Source organism: Mastomys coucha, unplaced genomic scaffold, assembly GCF_008632895.1.
Source record: "Mastomys coucha isolate ucsf_1 unplaced genomic scaffold, UCSF_Mcou_1 pScaffold7, whole genome shotgun sequence".
NCBI classification, from domain to species: Eukaryota; Metazoa; Chordata; class Mammalia; order Rodentia; family Muridae; genus Mastomys; species Mastomys coucha.
The window spans coordinates 77,361,023-77,383,267 of record NW_022196913.1 but is presented as its reverse complement, the minus strand read 5'-3'; the positions used below and the strand labels follow the sequence as shown (position 1 = coordinate 77,383,267).

The 22,245-nt window shown below is 46.3% G+C and overlaps 2 long non-coding RNA genes across 3 annotated transcripts; one reads left to right on the top strand and one right to left on the bottom strand.

The window, feature by feature from the left end:
• Positions 1-660: 660 nt before the first annotated feature.
• LOC116082002 lies at positions 661-2,951 on the bottom strand. The gene is made up of 2 exons (XR_004115131.1): positions 2,795-2,951; positions 661-1,022 (listed from the first exon to the last, which is right to left on the bottom strand). It is a non-coding gene; the product is annotated as an uncharacterized LOC116082002 (long non-coding RNA).
• On the top strand, positions 2,212-11,165 carry LOC116082003. 2 transcript variants are annotated; one of them, XR_004115132.1, is made up of 3 exons: positions 2,212-2,398; positions 7,998-8,103; positions 9,300-11,165. It is a non-coding gene; the product is annotated as an uncharacterized LOC116082003 (long non-coding RNA). The 2 variants fall into 2 exon arrangements; XR_004115133.1 differs by lacking the exon at positions 2,212-2,398 and adding an exon at positions 2,422-2,663.
• The last annotated feature ends 11,080 nt before the right edge of the window (positions 11,166-22,245 follow it).

The window sequence follows — 22,245 nt, the reverse complement described above, 5'->3', positions numbered from 1 at the left end:
GCTGCCTGTGGATCCAGATGGAGATCTCTCAGCTCCTTCCAGCACCACGTTTGCCTGCACGCTGCTGTACTTCCCCCCATGGTGATGATGGGCCAAACATCTAAACTGTAAGCCATCCCTGGTCAAGTGCTTTCCTCTGTAAGAGTTGCTATGGTCATGGTGTCTTCACAGCAATAGAACATCAACCAAGACGAGAAGCTTGAGCTCCTCTGGAAATGGTGCACCGAGTCCAAATGAAGTTCCGGGTTCTGTCCTCACTGAAAAGGGTCGGGGACTCTGTGAAAGGCAAGGTGCCTGAAACTTGGCTTCAAGTGTTCAGTTTAACATTCGCCAGCCCTGTAGCCTTTGCATGTCACTTCACCTCTCCAGTCCCAGTATCAACTCTGAGGATGAGGATGCCAGCATAGATAGAGGGGGGCCAAGACAACCATAAAAAAAGAACCACACAGAACTGAAGGACTACAACCATATAGTGCTATTGTTAAAAAGGATTACTAAGTTTAGTTACGTGTATGTGTGTGTGTATGTGTGTGTGTGTGTGTGTGTGTATGTGTGTGTGTGTGTGTGTATGTGTGTGTGTGTGTGTAGTAGATGTGTATGCACTGTGGTGTGTGTGTGTGTTTGATCTGTGAGGCAGGATCCATAAAGTCACACCATGCAGCAGGTCTCACATGGGAGGTTTATTTAGGGAGGAGGGAGTGGATACACAGGCTGCCCCTGGTGGAGATGAAGGGAAAAGGGGAGGTGGGGTGATTTTATCAGGGGATGCAGGACAAGTGACAGGAGGAATGTGATGATGTGCCCTGCTGTCACCAGGACCCTCAGGCTGCTCCCCTTGGTTTATTATAAAGAAGAGGAACTAGAAGGGGAGAGATGGCGAGGCAGGGATGAGGACATTGGTTCCTTAGGCTATGTCCTGCTGTCTGCGGGTGTCATCAATTTCTGCGATGCAGTTGGTCCTCATCGTCAGGGCACATTTGACAGTCATTACCCTCAAGCTCCTTGGCCGACAGTTGGCAATCCTGTAAAAGCAAGGGATTAATCATTTGGCTGGAAATGTTTCTACTTGTCATTGGAGAAATGCAGAGAAGAAATTGATAAAGCAGAGTGTGAATAGTACAAGCAGAAAGGTGAGAGGAAGCGAGGTCAGGAAGGCAGACTCCACTTCCTTGTGGGGCTTTCAAAGGCCCAGGGGCTGGAGGCATGGAGGTTTTCCGTATGCTTCTGGAGGGCTGTCTGGAGCTGTTGGCTTTTGTTTTTTACTATGCTCAACTGGTTGACATAGAAACAGTATTCCTCTTGGAGGAAGAGGCAAAGGCCACCTTTTTCCTCTGTGAGAAGGTCTAGTCCCCCTTGTTTTGAAGTACCACCACTGCCCAGGAATTGATCTGTCCTTGGAGAGTGAGTATAGTTTGCGTGAATTGCTACAGATCCTGGATAAACTAGGAAGAAAACTGACCAGACAAGGTTAGGGACACCCATGGTCATTCCTGCAACAGTCAGGCAAGATTCAAACTGCCTTTTTATCATGTCAGGCAGCTATGGAGGCCAGGACTGGGATTTGTAGGGGCTCTTCTCCATGTATCACCGCCAACTTGGGGAAGAAAAATACCAGTGAGCAAACTCTTGACCCACTAGATGGTAGACCTGAGTACCACAAGGAATTGAGACGTTATAGACTGTAGGACACAGGGACAGAGATGAGGTACTGAAAGTTATGACGTTGTTGCAGTCTAGGGAACTTAATGCTCCTACGGAACATGTCTCAGATGCCTTGAAACAGTTTGCCACGCCAAAGAAGGTGACATAGAAAAGGTAGGGAGTCCTGGCAACAGCAGGGTCAGGGCAGTTGGTGAATGGTGAGGTAAGACAGGGTCACTGGAGAAGCTGTAAGTGGCAATTGTGAACTAGTCCCTGGAGGCCCAGCCATCAATCTCCTAAGCAGCCAGGTTGGAGGACATTAAATTAAGGAGCTGATAGGCTGAGGTCAGAGCCTAAAGCAGGACACGAAATGACAGGCTTACAGTACCTAAGAAAGTGGATGTCAAGGAAGTAATCACGTCTTCTACTTTCCCTATCTCTAGGGGTTGGGCAATTGGAACATATTTTCTCTGGATATTAATTGTGCTTATTGGGAACCCTGGTTTGTACTGGCTGTAGAATCTACCACCAACAGCCATTTCCACCTGGAATTCCTTGGGTCCTAGATAGAGAAAATGGTCTTGCATTGTAGACAGAGAAAGTAATTTTTCTTTACTATCAGTGAATAGAATTGGCAAGACCAGTATGGGCAGCTCCATATCTGTCTGGCCATTCTTTACAATAACTTTCTATCCAGTCAAAGAGGGGGCAAACAAAAAGGTCCTGAACACAGAAGGAAAAGTGGATATGGGGTGATGTAAGTTTCAGTATGCTCCTGGTATCCGGCTATAGAGCAACTTTCCAACCCTATTCAGAGAGACTGTTATAAATGAGAGTTTCCTGAACTTTGAATCTCCATATGTAAGGGTTACCCAGGACAGAGGCGAACAAGAGGGAGAGGAGAAAAAGCCCATATCTAATCCAGTTGGGTTGAGCGTGACTGTCAAGAGTGAAGCCTCATCCTTCTCGAGCTGGAGACAAGGTGGTTGGTCCTGGTGTCCTCGAAAGCTTATGGAAGCAGGGTACTGCTGGGGTTGATAATGTCAGAAGGGAAGCTATTCTGAGGCAGGAGGATAAAGCACTTGAGCTGGGATAGGTGGATCCAATAAGGGAGTCCCTCAAGCTTAGCAGATGTAGGGGTCACAAGAATCACCTTGAAGAGGCCTTGCCATTTAGGAGAAAGGGGTGAAGGATGATGGTCCAGAAGGCACAGAAAGACCTGGTCTCCAATGTTGACTAGTGGCAGATAAGAGTTAGCGGTGGCCGGGACAGACAGCAGTCAGTAAAGTTCCATGGGAGGGAGCAGAGATGACAGACTAAGGGAGTGAGTATGTGATCAGGGAGGGGAGAAGGTTTGAGTGAAAGACCAGGAGTCAAAAACAGTCATCCATACATGAGCACAAAGGGTGAGATGGAATGAGGTCACTTGGGGAGAGCCCGTAACCTGAAAAGGGCCAGTGTTAGGAGCTTTTCCCATCTGAGGTGAAGCTCCTGTGACAGTTTGACAAGGGTGGTTTTTAAGGTTAGTCTGTTCTGTCTTTCCTGAGGACTGGGGGTGATATGGGATATGAAAGTACCAAGGGATGTTGAGGGCTTTAGATAGGGTTTGGGAAACTTGGAAGGTGAATTCAGGACCATTGCCAGACTGTAGGGAAGCTGGGATTCAAAATCAAGGGACGATCTCATGGAGGAGATCAGAGACTGTCTAAGCCCTTTTGTTGGTAGTGGAAAATGTCTCCACCCTCCCTGAGAAAAGTGTCCTTGAAGACCAGGTGGTACCTGGAACATTTGACTGTGGGCATGTGAGTAAAGTAAGATGCCAGTCAGTCCCAGAGAGGGAGCCTCTAGCCTGATGGGTAGGAGAGGAGGGGCTACAATATCTGGAGTTGGGGTCTGACATCTGACAGATTTTACAAGAGGCAGTGATAGACCTTAAGAAATACAAGTCCTCAGGTGTAAGTGGACTTTAACAAAGTGATATAACACTTGGCTGTTAGGATGAAAGAGCTGGTGTAGATAGGACAGAATTTGATGAATGTCAGGGGGTGACAAAGGGGATGTGATTTGTAGCGTGATGTCCTGTGGTAGGTGGAAAGAGTCTAGGCTCCCAAAGGCTGCAGCTCTAGTTGCTTCGTCAGCCCAGTCATTTCCTTTAGAGATGATGTAATGGTTGGTCTGGTGCGATCTGCAGTGGACAATCTCAGTAGCTGCGGGGAGGCCTTTAGCATGGCCATAATTTGGTCTGCATTGGTTACTGATCCTCCTTTTGTTGAAAGTAACCCACGCTCTTTCCAGATGGCAGCATGGGTCAGGCTGCTCCATATAAGGGGTGGACAAGGGAGGAAAAGAGGGGGATCCAGGAACCTAAGAAACCAACTATTCCTAGGAATGACAGAATCTCCTCTTTAGTAGAGGAACTGCTAGAGACTGGATTAGGTGTTTTCTGTCTAAGGTAAAGGCTTTGTGGGTCAGAGTAATTGTTAGTCCCAAGTAGGTGACCTGAGGGGTGAACAATTGGACCTTAGAAGATGAGACTCTGTAGCCCTGGCTGCATAAGAAATTTAGAAGAGCAGAAGTGTTAGTTTGGTTAATGTTTAGAGATGGACTTCTGAGAGAATGTCGTCTATAAGCTTAGATTCAAGGAGAGATAAAGTGAGTAGAGCAGAAGCCAGGGCCTGGCCAAATAGGTATGGGCTGCCCCAGAACCCCTGAGCTGGGAAAGTTCAGGTGAGTTGGGTAGAGAAGTAGGTGCCAGGGTCAGTCCAGGTAAAAGTGTCCAGGGGGATAGAAAATAATGCATCCTTGATATCCAGAACTGAGAAATGAGAGGTCCCTGAGGGGATAGTGGAAAGAAGTGTGTAAGGGTTAGCCATGACAGGGTAGAGAGGGACCAGTGCAGAATTAAGGAGCTGGACATCTTGATCCAGGTGGTAGGACCCATTGGGCTTCTTCACTGCAAGTACAGGTGTACTGAAAGGAGAAAGAGTGGGATGGAGAAGTTTTTTTCTGAGGAAGTCAGAAATGATAGACTTAAGTCCCTTGAGGCTGAAGAGAGAAAAAGAGGGTATTAAACTTGTGTGATGTACCTGGCAGGGTCCTGTAACTAGATGACAACCGTGGAATGGTGCTTAGCAGCAGAGGGGTTCTGGATTTCTGGACTCAGGGAGGGGATGCAACTGAGAGGCTGGCAAAGGAAATGATGTGTTAGAACCATTAGGTTGAGTAGCTAGAAGAAGGAGGAGAGAGGCTGCTGGTAAGCTTGAGGTCAGATGAATGGGGAAACACAGGAAACAGAGGCTCCCACTTTGCAAAAAGATCCCTTCCCAATAAAGGGACAGGAAAGGTTGGCACCACCAGAAAAGAATGGGTGAGAGTAACACCCCTGAAAACACAATTGAGTGGTGGGGTCTGGCAAAGGTTTGGAAGGATGTTCCCCTATCCCAACAATAGAGAAATGAGGAAAATAGATAGGTCCCCAAAACTCTGCCAGGACCAAGTAAGTGGCCCCAGTGTCCAGAAGAAACAAGAAGGGTCACACTAATACCATAATGACTACCCAGGGCTCCCTGTCAGAAAAGACAATAGTTGGACCAAGGGAGACCAGACCCCTCCAGTCATCCATGGCCAGGCCTAGGAAATCAGCTGGAGGGCAATCTGAGAGTGACATCCCTGCACCACAAGGAACACAGGGCAATCAATAGCCCAGTGTCCCTCTTGATGGCTTGCAGGGATTAGGGCAGGCCCAGGTTTAAAGACCCTCCTGAACACACTTGAAGCAGGGACCTGGGTGATCCTTGAGCCTTAGGAGGCAAGAGAGCCTGGGCAGTCACTGAAACTGGTTGAACAGCCTTGGCCAGCGTTTGGCATTTTTGCTTGTTGGCTTTTTCATCTCTCCCATGGTACACTTTAAAGGCGAGCACTAAGACTTCTGCCTGTGGAGTTAGGGGTCCTCTCTCTAAGCGCTTAAGCTTGGCCCTAATGTCAGGGAGCTCTGGGAAAAGAAATGGATCATCAGGAGTTGTTTACCCTCTGGATTTTTGGGGCCTACATTCATACACTGTAAGAGGGCCTTTGTAAGGTGTTCTAATGTTTGTCCTGGATGACTTCTTAGAGCTTTTTATACTTTACTGGTTTAAGGGCAGTCTTACAGAGACCAACTAAGGCAAGTTGTAAACTGATCTCTAGCTAAAATGCCATGTGGGTATTATAATTCCATTGGTGATCCTGGTTGGGCATTGCCTCAAACCCAATTGGATGTGTTACACTGGTCTGGTGTATTTCATCAGCATGTACTCTGGCCTGTTCCCAAACTCACCTGTGCTCCTCAGGAAATAGGTTATTAGTGAGAATCATATGTAGAGATAGAGATAGAGATAGAGATAGAGATAGAGATAGAGATAGAGATAGAGATAGAGATAGAGATAGAGATAGGGATAGAGACAGAGACAGAGACAGAGGCAGAGATAGAGATACACACACACACACACACACACACACACACACACATATATATCATAGAAGATAAGATAATGTGATTGAGTGATATATACTCAAGCATTTAATTGGGGTTGGCTTAAAGTTCAGAGGGTTAGCCCATTATCATCATGTCAAGAAGCATGGCAGCATGCATGAAGACATGGTGCTGGAAAGGAGTTGAGAGTTCTACATCTGAATCCACAGTCAGCAGGAAAAGAGGAGAAATGTCAAAGCCCACTCCCAGTGACACACTTCCTCCAACAAGGCCACATTTCCTAATAGTGTTACTCCCTGGTGACTAAGTATTCAAGTCTATGAGCCTATGGGGGCCATTCTTATTCAAACCTTCACAAGCAGCATTCAGAAGTTAGGGCTGAAGAGACGGCTCAGTCATTAAGAGCACTTGTTGCTCTTGCAGAGGACTAGGATTCACTGCACACAACCACACGGTGGTTCACAAACTTCTGTAACTCTAGTTCCAGGGGATATGACATCCTCTTCTGACCTCTAAAGACACCAGGCTCACATGTGGTGCACATACATGTGCAAAAAAAATACTCACATACATAAAAAATTCTATTTTTTTAACATTCACTTCTCTTCAAAACATCACAGCCAAGCATCCTTCATACTCTGCTTGAGTCACTTCAGGGACAGACTCGCCACTTAGAAAGACTGCTGTTGGAAAGCCACCTTAGCAGAAAATGTGAGGGAAAACCTGAAGACCTTCAAACTCCAGGAAAGAGTACACCATCGCTGGCTTCAAATATTTGGAGAATTGTGATTCTAAATATTACTAACATTGATATGTTTGAGATTAGGCAGTTATTGCTCATCTTGTGTTGTTATGATGATGATATATGGACCTCATACCTGGGCAAAATGTTCGGCATGTCTTCTCACTTAAGCCTTCTGTAACCACAAAAGCAGTGTTCTTGTCCTGATATTACATCAAGAAAGCTGAGGTAGAGAGTAGGTAGGCAAGACTCGGCCTGAGGATGCACAGTTGGTCAGGGGCAGACACAGGATTTGGACTTAGCTTGGTGTAAATTTTGGAGGTAGAAGCGAAACAGGGTATGGTTAATCAGGACTGTTGACAGGGAGGCATCTAGTACAGTAAGTATACTTCTGGGTGTGTCTGTACGTATGCCCAGGGAGACTTAGATCCTGGAGTTCTTACTAATCATTGGCTTAATCCACTGATGGTTTCCATGTCTGCGCAGATTATGTATGGGTAAGTGATGGAAACTATGGGAGGTGGGTGTGGGAACATGGTCCAAGAATGGAGTCATGTGAGGGCTATTCTGAGTGCTTCTGGGAAAATGCCAAGAAAACAGAACAAGGGTCTTATGGCCTGAATTTCTTTAAAACATGGAACTGTTCTTGGGATGTGCTTTTTGTGCCTCTCCCAGGAATAGTAGACAAGAATGAGTTCACTTCAGATTATTTATTATAACTGACTGTTGTTATTTGTTTATATGCCTCTATGGGAAAACACGTTTGGTTTTTTTCCATGTGTGGCTTGCCCTTTTGATTGTATGTTTTATGCATGTGACTCTTCTTAGCCCTTAGAGTATAGATTGTCTGATGCTCTGAATAAAGTTGGCTATGGCGTGAGACTAAGTCTGCCTCATTTACCCACTCAACTCTCCTCCCAGGTTCCACTGCCAACTAGAATAGTGAGCAGCGGGGCTGGGGCTTCTACACACCTGCTGCTAATGACACTAGGTGTGACGCTCGTGCTAGGACTTAACTCTGAGGTGCTGTTAGGAGGGGGTGAGCCACCAGAGGGCTTCCATTGGGAATAGAATGAGTCCACTATCAAAGATGGCTTTGTGTATCTTAAACATTCTTCTCCCCGCTGGCTTTCTTCCCTCTAGAGGAGAAGACATACTACGAGGTGCCAACCTGGAAGCAGAAAGCAGCCCTTGCCGGATGACTCAACCCATGGGGACCTTGAAGCTGGACTTTCTGTCCCCCAGAACTGTAAGAAATAGATGTTTATTCTCTATAAACCACCTGGCCTTGGGTTTTTCTTATAGCAACACAGATTAAGACAGGTGGCTGGGTCTCCTCCTCCTCTTCCTCCTCCTCCTCCTAGAAAAAGCTCAAATTGCCAACACACAGATCTGTCAACAACTTCAAGGAATTGCTGACAGATTCCAGACAGTTTCCCAGACAGCCTGTGCAACATGAAGTTTCCTAGCTGCAGACAGCTCCAGGCTGGTGCAAAATGTACTAGTGTCACCTGCCCTCCACACCTCGGGGACGGGTTCAGAGATCCTCTGTTACGGCTGCGCCTCATTCTCCAAGGCTGAATGGCTGACACGTTCTCCCTCTTCTGCTGTTTGCATTCCTTCCCACACTCCTGTTTTCTCAGTGCCCAGCATCTCCAACCACACACATTGTTCTTAGCTTCTGTCTTCTTCTGTTTCTATTTATAAGATCTAAGCACATTGCTGCATTCAAATATCTTTTTGCCCACTTAAGGATCAGAGGTATTCTAGTTTTCTTTCTGTTGTTATGCTAAATGCCATGACCAAATGCAATGTGGTGAGGAAATGCTTTATTTTATCATCACCATCACCACCTCTACCACCATCATTATCACCACCACCACCACCACCACCACCACCACCACCATCATCATCATCATCATCATCATCATCATCATCATCATCATCATCATCATCATCATCAAGGGAAGCTAAAGTAGGAGCTGAAGTGGAAGCCACCAAGGAATGCTTGCCCTCTCTGGCTTGCTATGTACCTTTCTTTAAAAATAATTTTAAAAAGATTTGTTTATTTTTTATTTTATGTCTATGGGTATTTTGTCTGCATGTACACCTAGGTATGCCTGGTGCCCACGGAAACCAGAAAAGTGTGTCAGATCCTGTAGAATTAAGGTTATAAACAGCTGTTAGCAGATATTTTGGTGCTGGAAATTGAACTTGGGTTCTCTGGAAGGTCAATCAGGCTCTTACCTGTCAATCATCTCTCCAGTCCCTCAGCTACCTTTCTTATACAGCCCAGCTCTAGGCAGCCCAATACCTGCCTAGGCATAGCATTGTCCACAGGGGGTTGGGCCCTCTTATATCAACTGCAATTTAAAACACCTCACAAACATGGCCACAGACCAATGTGACCAGAGCTACTCTCCAGTTAAGATTCTCTCTTCCCAGGTGATTTAGATTCGTATCAAGTTGACAGCTGAAACTATGACAGAAGGAGACTAGAAGTGGCCCACAAAAATACAAGACGGTGGATGTGACAGATCAGAAGTCATGAATCAAGAGTCTGCCTTGGTGCCTCTCAGCCCTCAGCACAGACTCTAGACTGCTCCAGGAACTGCAAGAGGAGCGGTTCCCATACAACTGGTACCCTCTCTCTGCCTTCTTCTCCCAAGGCCAGAATCCCTAGGTGCCCTGGCCATGTTTGTCACAGGGCCCACCTCTGTGCCAGCATGGCTTCTTCCCCTTCTACTAAGCTATGCTCCTCAGGTGTTCTCAGACACAACAGAACTGTTGCCCGTGGTGTGACCACAGACTCATCTACATGGAGGGTCCTGCTCCTTGCTCTGATAAGCAGCTGTCTGGCTCAGGATGGTCAGACAATAGCCATACACTGCAAGAGGAACTCCAGTCAGGCCAGTGCACAATCATCTGCTCTGAGTACCCAGGAACTTTTACCCAAGCCTGACCCCCCTCTCTGATCACAACAGCCAACCCAGAATGGCCAAGCCCGAGTTCTTTCCAATCGAATAAGAACAGTCACTGCAATATTTAAAAGAAAAGCCTCCAGAGAAAATGTATTTCTGTAGGTCCTGGCTAGTGTATCCCAGGATGCTTAGCAGTTTCCCAGGATGCTTAGCAGTTTCCTTGTCCTTTATTCAGTAGGTGTCATCGACAACCTTTCCCTACCCCAAGTTGTGACAAACAATACTATTTGCAGACATTGACAAATGTCCACTCAGTAGGTGGGTGGACCTCCCATCAGTTGAGAGCCACTGATCCAGCTCTGTTGGCATGGCCTCCAGCTCCTTCCTGCCCACCCACTGTACCTTCTGTGCTCTGCATACTCCACCTGCCTGCAACACAGCTGACATCCCACAGTTAGGCAGGCAGGAGGAATGTGACCATGTGGCACTTGAGGCTCAGAAATCACCTATTGTCAATAGTGGGTGGAAGTTTCCACTCATTGGAAACCAGCTGATGGTATTCAGTTGATGGATTTTCATACAAGTCAGTGTTTTCTCACAAAAATAACAACTTTACCTCCCCTTATGCCAGGTCTGTTCTTTTTACAAAGCACAGCCTTCATGTGTTACCACCAAACATCAAGGTTGTAGAGACTGTGAGCCATCTAAAATACTCATGGCAACAAACACAGGAAAGACCTGGGGGGCGGGGAAACTGCATGCTATAGAATTGTGTCATTGGGATTCTGCGAGATGGTTTTCTTCACTCCTAAGTTACCTGTGCTCTAACTTCCATAGTTCTGTAGCACACACACAACAGCCTACAAGCAGCATCCACATAGGAGAGAAAACATGCACTGCATGTCTTTTGAGGTCCTGGTTACTTCATTCAGGATGATTTTTTTTTTCTAACTCCTTCCATTTGCCTGCAGTTGTCACGACCTCACTTTTGTTAACAGCTGACAAATATTCATTGTGCAAATGTAGCGCAGTTTAATTATCCATTTGCCAGTAGATGGGCATCTTGGCTGTTTCCGACTTCTTGCTGTTATGACTAGAACAGTAACAATCATGGATGAATATGAATATTCACAGTAGCATGTAGTCTTCTGTGTAGAAGCCCAAGAGTAGGATAGCTGGATCTTGAGGTAGCCTGATTCTCAGCTTATGAGGACCTTCCATATTGATAGTGCCTGAATCCATTTGCACTCCCATCAGAAATGAATAAGTGTCCCCCCTTTCCCTGCATCCTCACCAGCATTAGCTGCCATTTGTATTATGGATCCTGGCCTTTCCAACTTGGCTAAGGTAAAAATATCAATTTATCATTAATAAATTCATTATTTAATAACAATGGCTAAGAATATTGAACATGTCTTTAACTGTTTCCCATCCATTTGTGTTTCGTCTTTTAACATCACCCAGCTACAAACCCTGCAACCTACAACAGTAACCTGACTGCAAGATATGTTGGTGCAATAGTGGCACAAACGTCCTGGGAGAAACCAACCATTTTATTGATTTAAGAGGCACTCCATGAGATGGAACCTATATTTGACACAGCTAAAGGGGCCAGGAACTTGAGACTAGATAGGCCATGGGCTGAGGAGAAAACCTACTATTATTCTGATAAAGGGACACAGCAATAAAATGGCTCCTGGTGACATATTGCTATACCTATAGATCAACCTTATCAAAGAAACGTCTTTTGAAGTAGTTGGAAATTAACATAGAGACCAACAACTGGACAATCTGTAGAGTAAAAGACTTTGGGGCATTCAGTCCTAAATTAGATGGCTTCATCAAATCCCTCCCCTCAAGGCTCAGGGAGCTATAGAGAAGAGGAGGCAGAAAGATTTTGAGATCCAGAGACAATGGATGACTCCAAGGAAACAGTGTCTTCCAGACATAACAGGATTGATGAACATGTGAACTCACAGAGACTGTGGCAGGACATAGAGATCTACACAGGTTCAAGCCCCAGGAGTCCCAGCACCGAGACAGGGAAGTGGACATGGGGTCATCCCCCTAACCAAGAAGTTATTTGCAATTGATACCCGTGGGTAAGGGGGAAATCAGATTTTTTTCCAAAGGAGAGTCACTGGGTATAGTAACCATACTTCAGGGCAGGAATTCCTGTGCCTAGGAATAGTTGGTCAACACAAAATGAACTCTGTCATTTGTGTGTGTGTGTGTGTGTGTGTGTGTGTGTGTGTGTGTGTGTAGGAGGTGTCTTTATGTTTTGGCATTTTTTGTCTTATTGGGGTTCTTTGTTTTGATTTTGGTTTTGTGGGTTTGTTTTTAGAGAGAGAGAAAGAGAGACAATATAAAGTCAGAAGTGGGAAAGAGCTGGGAGAATTGGGGAGGAAAAAACACAATCAAAATATATTGTGTGAAAAAATAAAAACAAAAGCTATGGATGGTGGCACACACCTGTAATATCAGGACTCTGAAGGCAGAGGCAAGAGGACTGCTGCAAGTTCAAGGCCAGACTAGTCTATATAGAAGATTCCAAGCTAGCCAAGGCTAAGTAGTTAAGACCCTATCTAAAAATATCACACACACACACACACACACATACACACACTCTTCCTTGCGGTTCACTGGTGTGCATGCCAGACTAAGCATCTCAACAGCTCACAAGCTTCAGGGGCTTCACCTGCCTTCCTCTTCCATCTCATCACAGTGCCCTGGGGTTTGCAGATGTGTGCTGCATCTGTCTTTGCAGAGGTTCTGGGGATGTGAACTAGGGTCTCCACAACCACACAGGAAGCACTCCACAGACAGAGCCATCTCCCCGGCTAAGCTCTGTGCCTTCTAAAATGTGATAATTCACATCTTGCTTAAATCCTCTACCACACAACAATAGTATGGCTATTTCTATTTCCATTGTAGATGACTGCTAGGTGTTTCATTCCTTGCAATTAAATAACTTGCAAAAAAATGTTTATTTGGGGATTTTGTTTGCTTTTTGGAGACAAGCTCCTACATACACCAGATGGCCCTGGACTCACTATGAAGCTGAGATAGGCCTGGACCTGATTCTTCAGCTTCCTGAGGGTTGGGATTACAGATATGCACCTCCCTGCCTCCTTCTTGAGCATAAGGACTTAGGGAGACCATTTCAAGGTCTGGTTCTGCTTTTTGCTGAATCCCCTGTCCAGGCAGAGAATGTTAGAAGCAGCTGCAGGGCGTGCTGAGGACAACCTGAGGAACTCAATCCTCTCTGTCCACTATGTGGGCCCCAGGATCAAGCTCAGCTTGTCAGGTGACTTCCCAGTTGAGACATCTTGCTGGGCCATGACCTTAAAGCTCTGTCCTCCCTGTCTGCACCTCCCATGCTGGGATTGCAGGTATGTGCCCCCAGTCCTGATTTATATAGAGCTGGGGAGCAGAACAAAGGCTTCATTCATGCCAGGAAAGCACTCGGCTCCAGCCCCAGCCGGCACGCCCACTCGGAAGGCTGGGGCCTCCTATGTGGATGCTCTGTCTCTGCTCCAGCTCCCTTGGAACGAAGCTCAGCCAGTTGAGGGATGAGATGTGCACTTCCTGAAAAGGAAGAGGAATTAGGTGCCATTGGGCACACTGCCTGAAATCAGAGAAATGACTCGGAAAGGGAAAAGTAGGCTGAGAATTAAAAGCCACTTAGGAGGCAGATGATTCTGTAAGTCTGTCTGATGTACTCACCTGCTTAGCAGAAACCTCCTTAGATGAAGGCCTCAGGCGTAAGCCTTGAGGTCTCAACCAGTGCTTATAAGGAGGCTGCAAGGGCTGTAATCATAAACTTGGGGTGAGAATGCTGACCACTGGCCCCTCCCCGAGACCAGCTCTGTGGTCTGAAAGCCAGAGCTGGACAAGGCTGGCCCTGCAGATCTATTCTGAGTCTCACTCTGGGATGGTAAAATGCATTGCGAGCTTTGCCAGCCCACCTTCTGTTTTCCCTTCTGAGCTCCTAATTTTACCTAAACTTGGGCTTTTGGGACAATATTTTATTGTTTTCAGGTCAGAATCCTTTAAAATTTTCCCAGTGTATATTGTATCCTGGGGTCAGCCCAAAAGCTGAACAGCACATGTATGGCTGACCATGGAAATCACAACACACATTTACACCGGAGAATCCAGAGCATCACATGTTTTATTTAAAAAGAGAACTCTGAGCCAGACAGTGGCGGCACATACCTTTATACCCAGCACTTGGGAGCCAGAGGCAGGTGTATCTCTGTGAGTTCAAGGTTAGCCTAATCTATAGAGCATGTTCCAAGACAGCCAGGGGTACAGAGGAGCTCTGTCTCAAAAAAACCTAAAAAAGAAAAAAGAAAAGAAAGAAAAAGAAGGGAGGAAGGAAGGAAGGAAGGAAGGAAGGAAGACTAAAATGATGATTCTGACAGTTGTGGTGAGAATGGGGTAAGAGTTGGGGATCAACCTTGAAGCGACCGTTTAACAGCAGTCCCTGTGTGGGAGAGCACTTGCTACTGATCTGTGGTGGTGGCAATGAAAGAAGACAGAAAAGAACTAACTCTTAGTCAGGGTTTTACTGTTGTGTGCAGACACCATGGCCAAGGCAACTCTTAATTGGGACTGGCTTAGAGGTTCAGAGGTTCAGTCAATTGTCATCAAGGTGGGAGCTTGGCAGCATCTAGGCAGGCATGGTGCAGTAGGAGCTGAGAGTTCTACATCTTCATCTGAAGGCCACTAGGAGAAGACTGGCTTCCAGGCAACCAGGAGGAGGGTCTCAAAGCCCATGCCCACAGTGACACAATTTCCTCCAGCAGGGCCACACCTCCTAATAGTGCCATTCCCTGAGCCAAGCATATACAAACTACTACAAGGAAGCTGGAGAGGTGGTTACATGTGTAAGAACACTTGCTGTGACAGAAGGTCCTGAGTTTGAGTCCCCAGCACTCATGTTAAAAAAAAAAGAAGGAAAGAAAGAAAGAAAGAAAGAAAGAAAGAAAGAAAGAAAGAAAGAAAGAAGGAAAGAAAGAAAGGAAAGGCTGGTGAGATGGCTCAGCGGATAAGAGCACTGACTGCTCTTCCAAAGGTCCTGAGTTGGGATCCCAGCAACCACATGGTGGCTTACAACCACCCGTAATGTGATCTGATGCCCTCTTCTGGTGCGTCTGAAGACAGCTACAGTGTACTACGCAGGAGCCAGTGGGGCCGGAGTGAGCAGGGCCGGCAAAGGTCCTGAATTCAGTTCCCAGCAGTCACACACATGATAGCTCATGGCCATCTGTATAACCATAAGTAAAATAAATCTTTCAGAAAGAAAGAAAGAAAGGAAGGAAGGAAGGAAGGAAGGAAGGAAGAAAGGAAGAAAGCATGGGGGAGGGAAGGTAGTTAATGATAGAACAAACCTACCCAGAATCCTCCTTTGCTCTCTTCATGCACCCAGTAGTGTGTTTAACTCCCACTACTGAGCTACATCTTAGTCCTTCTGTCTCCACGATATAACTATTTAGACCAAATGACCTCTAAAATGCTCTAATTAAATGATACATAGGTTTGCCATAGAACATGATGTAATAATTCTTCATGTTCCCACCATGATCTTACTAGATTCTTGTTGCAATGTGTGTGTGTGTGTGTGTGAGAGAGAGAGAGAGAGAGACAGACAGACAGACAGACAGACAGACAGAGAGAGAGAGAGAAAGAGAGGAAGAGAGAATGAGAGGGTGTGTGTATGAAAGAGAGAAAAAGGGAGAGAGAATGAGTGTGTGTGTGAGAGAGAAAGAATGAGTGTGTGTGAGAGAGAAAGAATGAGTGTGTGTGTGTGTGTGTTTCTTAGTTTATAAATTAGGAAATTCAGACTCAGGAAGTTTATAATGATTAACTCAAATGCCAATAAAATTAGAACCAGCTTTAAATCCAGGCCTTTAAAGTGCAGAACCCATCCATTCCCTCTGTGATGAGAATTGGTAACTTCTGAGCAAAGGTGCTAAGGGAACCATAAAGTAGAGGGAGCTAAAATCAATGCTGTTGTGCTTAATTAATTTTTTAGGTCAGTGTACAACTGCTGGGTCCCACTGCAGCATTTTCCATACATGTATCATTTTACTTTGTCCTGATCTTCCTCCCTCTGCTCTCCCCATCTTAATGCTGTCCTTTTCTTTTGTTTGTTTTTCTATTTAACTAAGTAGTCATACTGTATTACTAAGTTGATACAACTACAATTGTAATAGCCCAGGAGGAAGTGAGTGTACACACCTGGAATCCCAGCTGAGACTGGGGCATTAGTTCTCTGGCATAGATTAAGTAGATATGAGCTGTTGTAAAGTTGTTATTATTTAGTTATACACAGTCTTGTTTGTTACACAGCTCATGTTGACCTCAACCGTCACAACCTTCCTGCTCCATCCGTCTGAGTGCTGGGAGCACAGGCTGTGCCAGCCTACCTCCTCGGAATAGCACAGGGTTGCTGGGTTGCCTGTTTCTCTCCCCCATCACGTACAGAAGACTTCATTAGTTTTTGTGCTCAAACCCACACAGATAAGATCTTATAAATTTAAGTTAACCCAGTACAATAGGGAGGGGTGCGGTTTGCTTTATCTCTTTTGAGACAGAGTCTCTCATGTAGTCCAGATTAAGCTCAAACTCGCTCTGTAACTGAGGAATGTGCAGTAGTGTCTGCCTGGTTGTATGTGTGTGTACCATGTGTGTGCAAAGCTCACAGAACAGGCCAGAGAAGAGCATGAGGTACTCTAGAACCAAACCAGAGTCCCCTGCAAGTGCTGTTAACCACTGAGCCATTTCTCCAGCCCCCTATTCTTTTCTTTTGAGATAGTGTCTCACTCTGTTGTTCAGACTGGCCTAGAACTAGTACTATGTAGCTCAGGCTGGCCTCAAACTCACTGCAATCCTCCTGTCTCATACTCTAAAGAGTTGGGATTACAGGTGTGAACTCTCAATCCTGGATTAGAATGTGAAACACAGTAAGTTTACAGTGACAAGGGCTAGGGCTGGGGTGGACATGGTTCCTGTATGGGTGGATCCCCTGTCCTGTGTGAAGCCCTAGGTTTCATTGCCATCCCTCCTGCCCTTATGTCCTGAAAAGTCATGTGACTTCAAAGACTGAATGATCACTGCTCTAGGGAAATGGTGAACACCTCATGTCACCCCTTCAGATAAATGCCCAAATAATCAGAGTCCACAAACATCAGCCAAATTTCCATCCCATCCCTCCCGCAGAGCAATATTAATATGGATATGTACACAATTATGAAATAGCAAAGAAATTTTACATCTGTGGGTTCTTTTTTATAAGTGGAGAGAAATTTTAAGGTGTTGTGAGAACTCCAAAGACTGAAAGGGGCTCCTATAAGGGAGTAGCTTGAATTCTTCTTTTGCCTAAAACAATCCTTAATGCCTAAAGCCAGCTTTCAGAACTTTAGGGCAAGTGTTTCGTCCACAGGTCTGACCATGACTTGGCAGGACCACAGTCACACACCCATTTCCATCCACTCCCTCATAATGTGATCTGTAATATTTGGGCACATACTGAGAGACGGTTCCAAAGTTTAGACACGCACATCTGGGAGAGGGGCATACAGGCTCTGGGCTTCCAGGCAGTTCTTCCATGAGGAAACATGACTCGGTGGAGGCAGACCTCTTATCAGACTTACCCACATTTGACCCTTTTAAGCAGTCCATTTTTCTGGAGTATTCTGGCTTTCACATGATTAAAAGCAAGGCTCAGCCAAGTTCTAAGTCCAGCTTTGAAATGTTTATCCTCTACTGCCCAGAACATGCGGTGAGTAAGTGACCAGGGCTCATCGGTGGGGCGTGTGTGAGGCTGCCTGACACGCCAGGGCACATGACCACACAGGTGTCCACCAGCTGGGTTTCAGGCCTTGAGCTCCTGACAGCTTCTAGAAGTGCTCACTGTAGGATTGGAGGTTTGGACTTCCTTATGCCTGTTACCATCAAGAAACCATGTTTAATTTTCTACCCGTGTAACACTGTTTTCGGTAGACTTCCCCAGAGGCTCAATTACAGTTCTATACTAAAGCCAATGTGTAGACCGCTTGTTGAGTCCCACTCAACAACAAAAATGACTAAGGCCTCAGAGAAGCAAGTCTGTTTTCTAGAAACTGTGGTAGGGTGAAGGAAGTGGGGCAGGGAACATGCAGGACTGGGAACTTACTTTCTATGACTCCCTTCTTCTGACCCCAGCCCAGGCCAAAATGGCTAAGCCACATTTGGAGTGAACTGTATGAGATTAATGTTTCCCAGTCTAAAAGGGAGGGTGTCAGCAAGTTCATTCTGGTTCAAGCTGGCAGTCAGTTCCCCGGAAGCCTTCTGCCTGTCCTCTAGGTTTCTTCATGACCCTTTGCTCTATTCGGTTACAAGGCATCTTGAGAACAGAAGCCTTAGAAAGTGTTCATCTTAGCTCAGAATGTGATCTACAGGACTTGGGCCCGGCTTGAGAGACGGCTCCAAAGTTTAGATAGGTACATCTGGGAGAGGGGCATATGGCTCTGAGCTGTGTGCACAGTACATGGGACAAAGGGCTGAACCAACAAGGCCACTGCTCAGTGAGACCCAGAAAGTCCATCTCTCACCACCAAGCAAAGGTCTTAATGGTGATGTCGAGGACATTTGGGGTCGGATCATGCCTGGGTGTGGGATGTCTGGCCTCTGTCTACTAGCAGCTAGTGTGTACCTGTGCCCTGCTACCACATCAGTTAAAAATGTCTCCAGATCCTGCCAGGTGTCCCTCTGGAAAATAAAATCACGCCCATTCTGGGACCGCTGTTACAGGTGGAGTAATACCTCACCATGCAGCGTGGTGACTCACAGAAACCTCCGGGAAAGGATGGCACCTGGGTTAGGTCTTGAATGATGAGTAAGAATCAGGAAGGTGAAGGGAGACAGAAGCCAATGCACAGGCAAGGACATGATGGCTTACTAGAGCGCTCTTCAGGGGACCAGGTGCATGGGTGACCCACGTAATTGACAGACAGGGACACCCAAAACCAAGCACACACCCTCTCTTCTTTCTTTCTTCCCTTTCTTCCCTTTCTTCCCTTTCTTTCTTTCTCTCTTTCTCTCTTTCTTTCTTTCTTTCTTTCTTTCTTTCTTTCTTTCTTTCTTTCTTTCTTTTTTTTTGAGACAGGGTTTCTCTGTCTAGTTCTGGCTGTCCTGGAACTCATTCTATAGACCAGGCTGGCCTCGAACTCAGAAATCCACCTGCCTCTGCCTCCCAAGTGCTGGGATTAAAGGCGTGAGCCATCACCATCTGGACCCCTCTCTCTTTTCAAAGTTGGTTCTGCCAAGCCTTGGTTTTGGATTTACCTATTTCCTATGGCTGCCTTCGAGCCCAGAAAGTGAGTGATGCCAACAGAAGAACCTCTGGGGACCACGTGAGGTCACTCAGAGCAGGCAAGGTGCTAGAGCAGGATGCTTTCCTGTGACAAGGGACACAGGATAAGGTTTTTTTTCTTTTTTTAATTGAGGAAATGCTGGGGTTTGAACCAGGGTCCTTGGGAATAGTAAACATGTACTGTACCACTGAGATACATTTTGGCCTTGCACTAATATTTTAAAGTGCTTTCATGGGTTGTTTAAAATGTACAAATGACTATTCAACATACAAGCAACAGTTACAGTGTGCCCATGACTGCCTGTGGCCAGAGACCTAGACTCTCTCTGGTGTTTAAACCCCTTTCAATGCCCCCTTGGTGATTTTTGGTCCCTTTCCACTCCTGAGAGAGTAAGAAATCTGTTTTTACACCTATTCATTCAATGAACATTTCTTTAAACATTCTGCTGTTAGATTGAGGGTTAGCCTGGAATGACGAGGCATAAGACTTTGGTGGCCTGTGACCTGTTCGAGTTCTGACTACATGCATATGCCACCCAGAAGTTGACGGTAGGCCTGGGGATGCTGTGGGTCTAGTTTTAGTAATCAGAAGGAGGAGCTGGAGGTGTCGTGGAGAAGATCAAGGACAAGCTGGAACCTGCTGGCCCTCCGTGTCTGTTACCACACGTAACCACAAACTCCCTCAGGAATGGCGGCTGCTTCTCACCAGTTTTGACATAGCAACTCTTCCCTCCCTTACATAGAGCGTTTGTTTCACATGGTCCAACTTGACTTCATGTTCTCAGTGCCCCCCATGAGCTATTAATTACCCCACACACACTCTTCACAGATGAAGAAAGGGAGGCTCAAACATGTTGACTTGTCCCAAGGCATGCAGTCTGTGCAGAAGTGGGTCAAGGTGTTTCCTGGTTGCCTCTGGTCACCCACATCCATTGCACCATGGCTTTGCCTGATAGCATGTTTCCATTCACTGTTGCAGAAGTCCAACGCTTAGAGGACCTGGAGCCTCCTAACTGCCCTAGAGGGGGCGCAGGCAGTCTCCAGTGATAAGGCCCATACAACCCCACTGGAAAGTGGTGGCATATTTTTGCTTATGTATTGCGGCTGTAGTGTATGTACTTAATTGTTATTTACTCAAGTTGCATAAATTGATACCAAGTATTTACCAGTCAGTTTCCACTACAAGTACTGGTTTTCTTTGGTAAGGATTTCCCCATAAACTCAAATAACTGATGATGTTTTCAGGAGCCTAGGACAGGAGGCTCTTAGAGGCTACCCCAAGGTGGACAGTGACTCTGTGACATGGCAACTCTCTTAGTTGGTGAGTGACTTTCTGAGCTAGAAACGTCGTGGCAAAGAGAGGAGGAGGGGCTCCCGTGTTACATGTTCATCATCCTTAACATGTTCTGTGGCCAGATGATATCCACTAGGTAGCAGGGCACCTCAGACGAAGCACATCCTGGGTGGTCACTGGTACTCAGTGTGATACACACACACACACATACAGATGCACACACACATTGGAAGACAGAAATATGGTCAACGGTTCTGAACCCTTTCAAACCAGATGTGACGTCTCCATGGCTTCTTTCAGTCATTTTAAAAATATTTACTGCCTACTCCCCTGTGCCAGGTGCAGTGCTGGCCACTGCCAATCCAAAGATGACCAGATGAGGGACTCTGTTCTAAATGTGCTGGCTGTCTAGTAGGCAGAGCTATAAAAATACATAGCAACAATACAGCAGTAACAGCAAAGAGATGCCCCAGCAGAGCCTGTTCCCACGTGGTCAGAAAAGCCTGGCTGCCCATGGCTCTGGGGCAGGGCAAAAATGCGCACAGAGCCAAAGAACTCCAGCCCCTCTCTGGAACATTTTGACACTTTAGGACTGGTTCGTGATTGACCCTACTAAGAGGAAGTTGCAGGCCAGGTACCTAAGGTAGGAAGGTTGAATTGCTGGGTAAGAAGCACGGGTACCGAAGGCTGCACAGTTGTGCAGGTCATGGTTGTGTGTAGGACCTGGCTTACAGGAGAGGCAGGAATAAACAAAAGGAAAAGGTGGCTTTTACTGCGTATGCCCAGATTGCTGGATCTGCCATCAGAGGACATGGAGAACCGTGGCCTCTTTCTCCTTCTAACTTCCCCTACATCCCTTTCTTTCTTAAATTTGTTATTATTGTTTGGGGGTTTTTTGGTGGTGGTTGTGATGGAGGTTGTGTTGTTGTTTTGTTTGTTTGTTTTGTTTTGTTTTGCTCGGTTTTTTCGAGACAGGGTTTCTCTGTGTGGTTCTGGCTGTCCTGGAACTCACTCTGTAGAACAGGCTGGGCTCGAACTCAAAAATCCGCCTGCCTCTGCCTCCCAAGTGCTGGGGATTAAAGGCGTGCACCACCACCACCCGGCTTTGTATGCTTACTTTGTAATGCAGGCTCATTTGGAACTCACAATATTACCCAGATTGCGTTAAACTCATGGCAATCCTCCTGCCTCAGTCAGAGGTGTGTGTCTGTGGCCATTTTTTTGGATCTGAATAGAAATCAAACTCCCATGCGTTGCTATGGTTAACACTTATATGGGACACACTTCTTGCTGGGTTAGTTGGGGTTCAGAGCAACGGTACTTATAGGAATGGGGATTTTTGTGCAGCTGGTGGTGAAGGCCCTGGAGGGAGGGCAGGGCTAGAGAAGGAGCCAAGGACACTGAGGGTGGGTCTTGAAGGGCCGGGCCCAGTGTGGGTAGAAATAGCATCTGAGGGTGGGCCTGAGGCTGCTGGGCCCTGGACTCAACACTTAGCAAGAACTGGAGATACAGACAGGAGGGGTGGACAAGTTACAAGTTGATGACACTCTGTGTCTGTCATCTCACTTTCTCAAGGGCACAGGGTGGGCATCTGATTTAACAAGATCAACAGGTGGTACTGGTACATGGGAAAGATGGCAACCTTCTGCGCTCACAACAGGACAAGTTATAATTACCTCAGCTTGAACAGCCTGCTGTGGAAGTCCTCCCTCAATGGTCTGCTGTGTGGAGACCTTGGAGTTGAGGCTACCCCATATTACCCCTTCGGTCAGGCTTTGTGTTTTCTGTCCTCTGTCTTGCTGTCACAACTCTTTC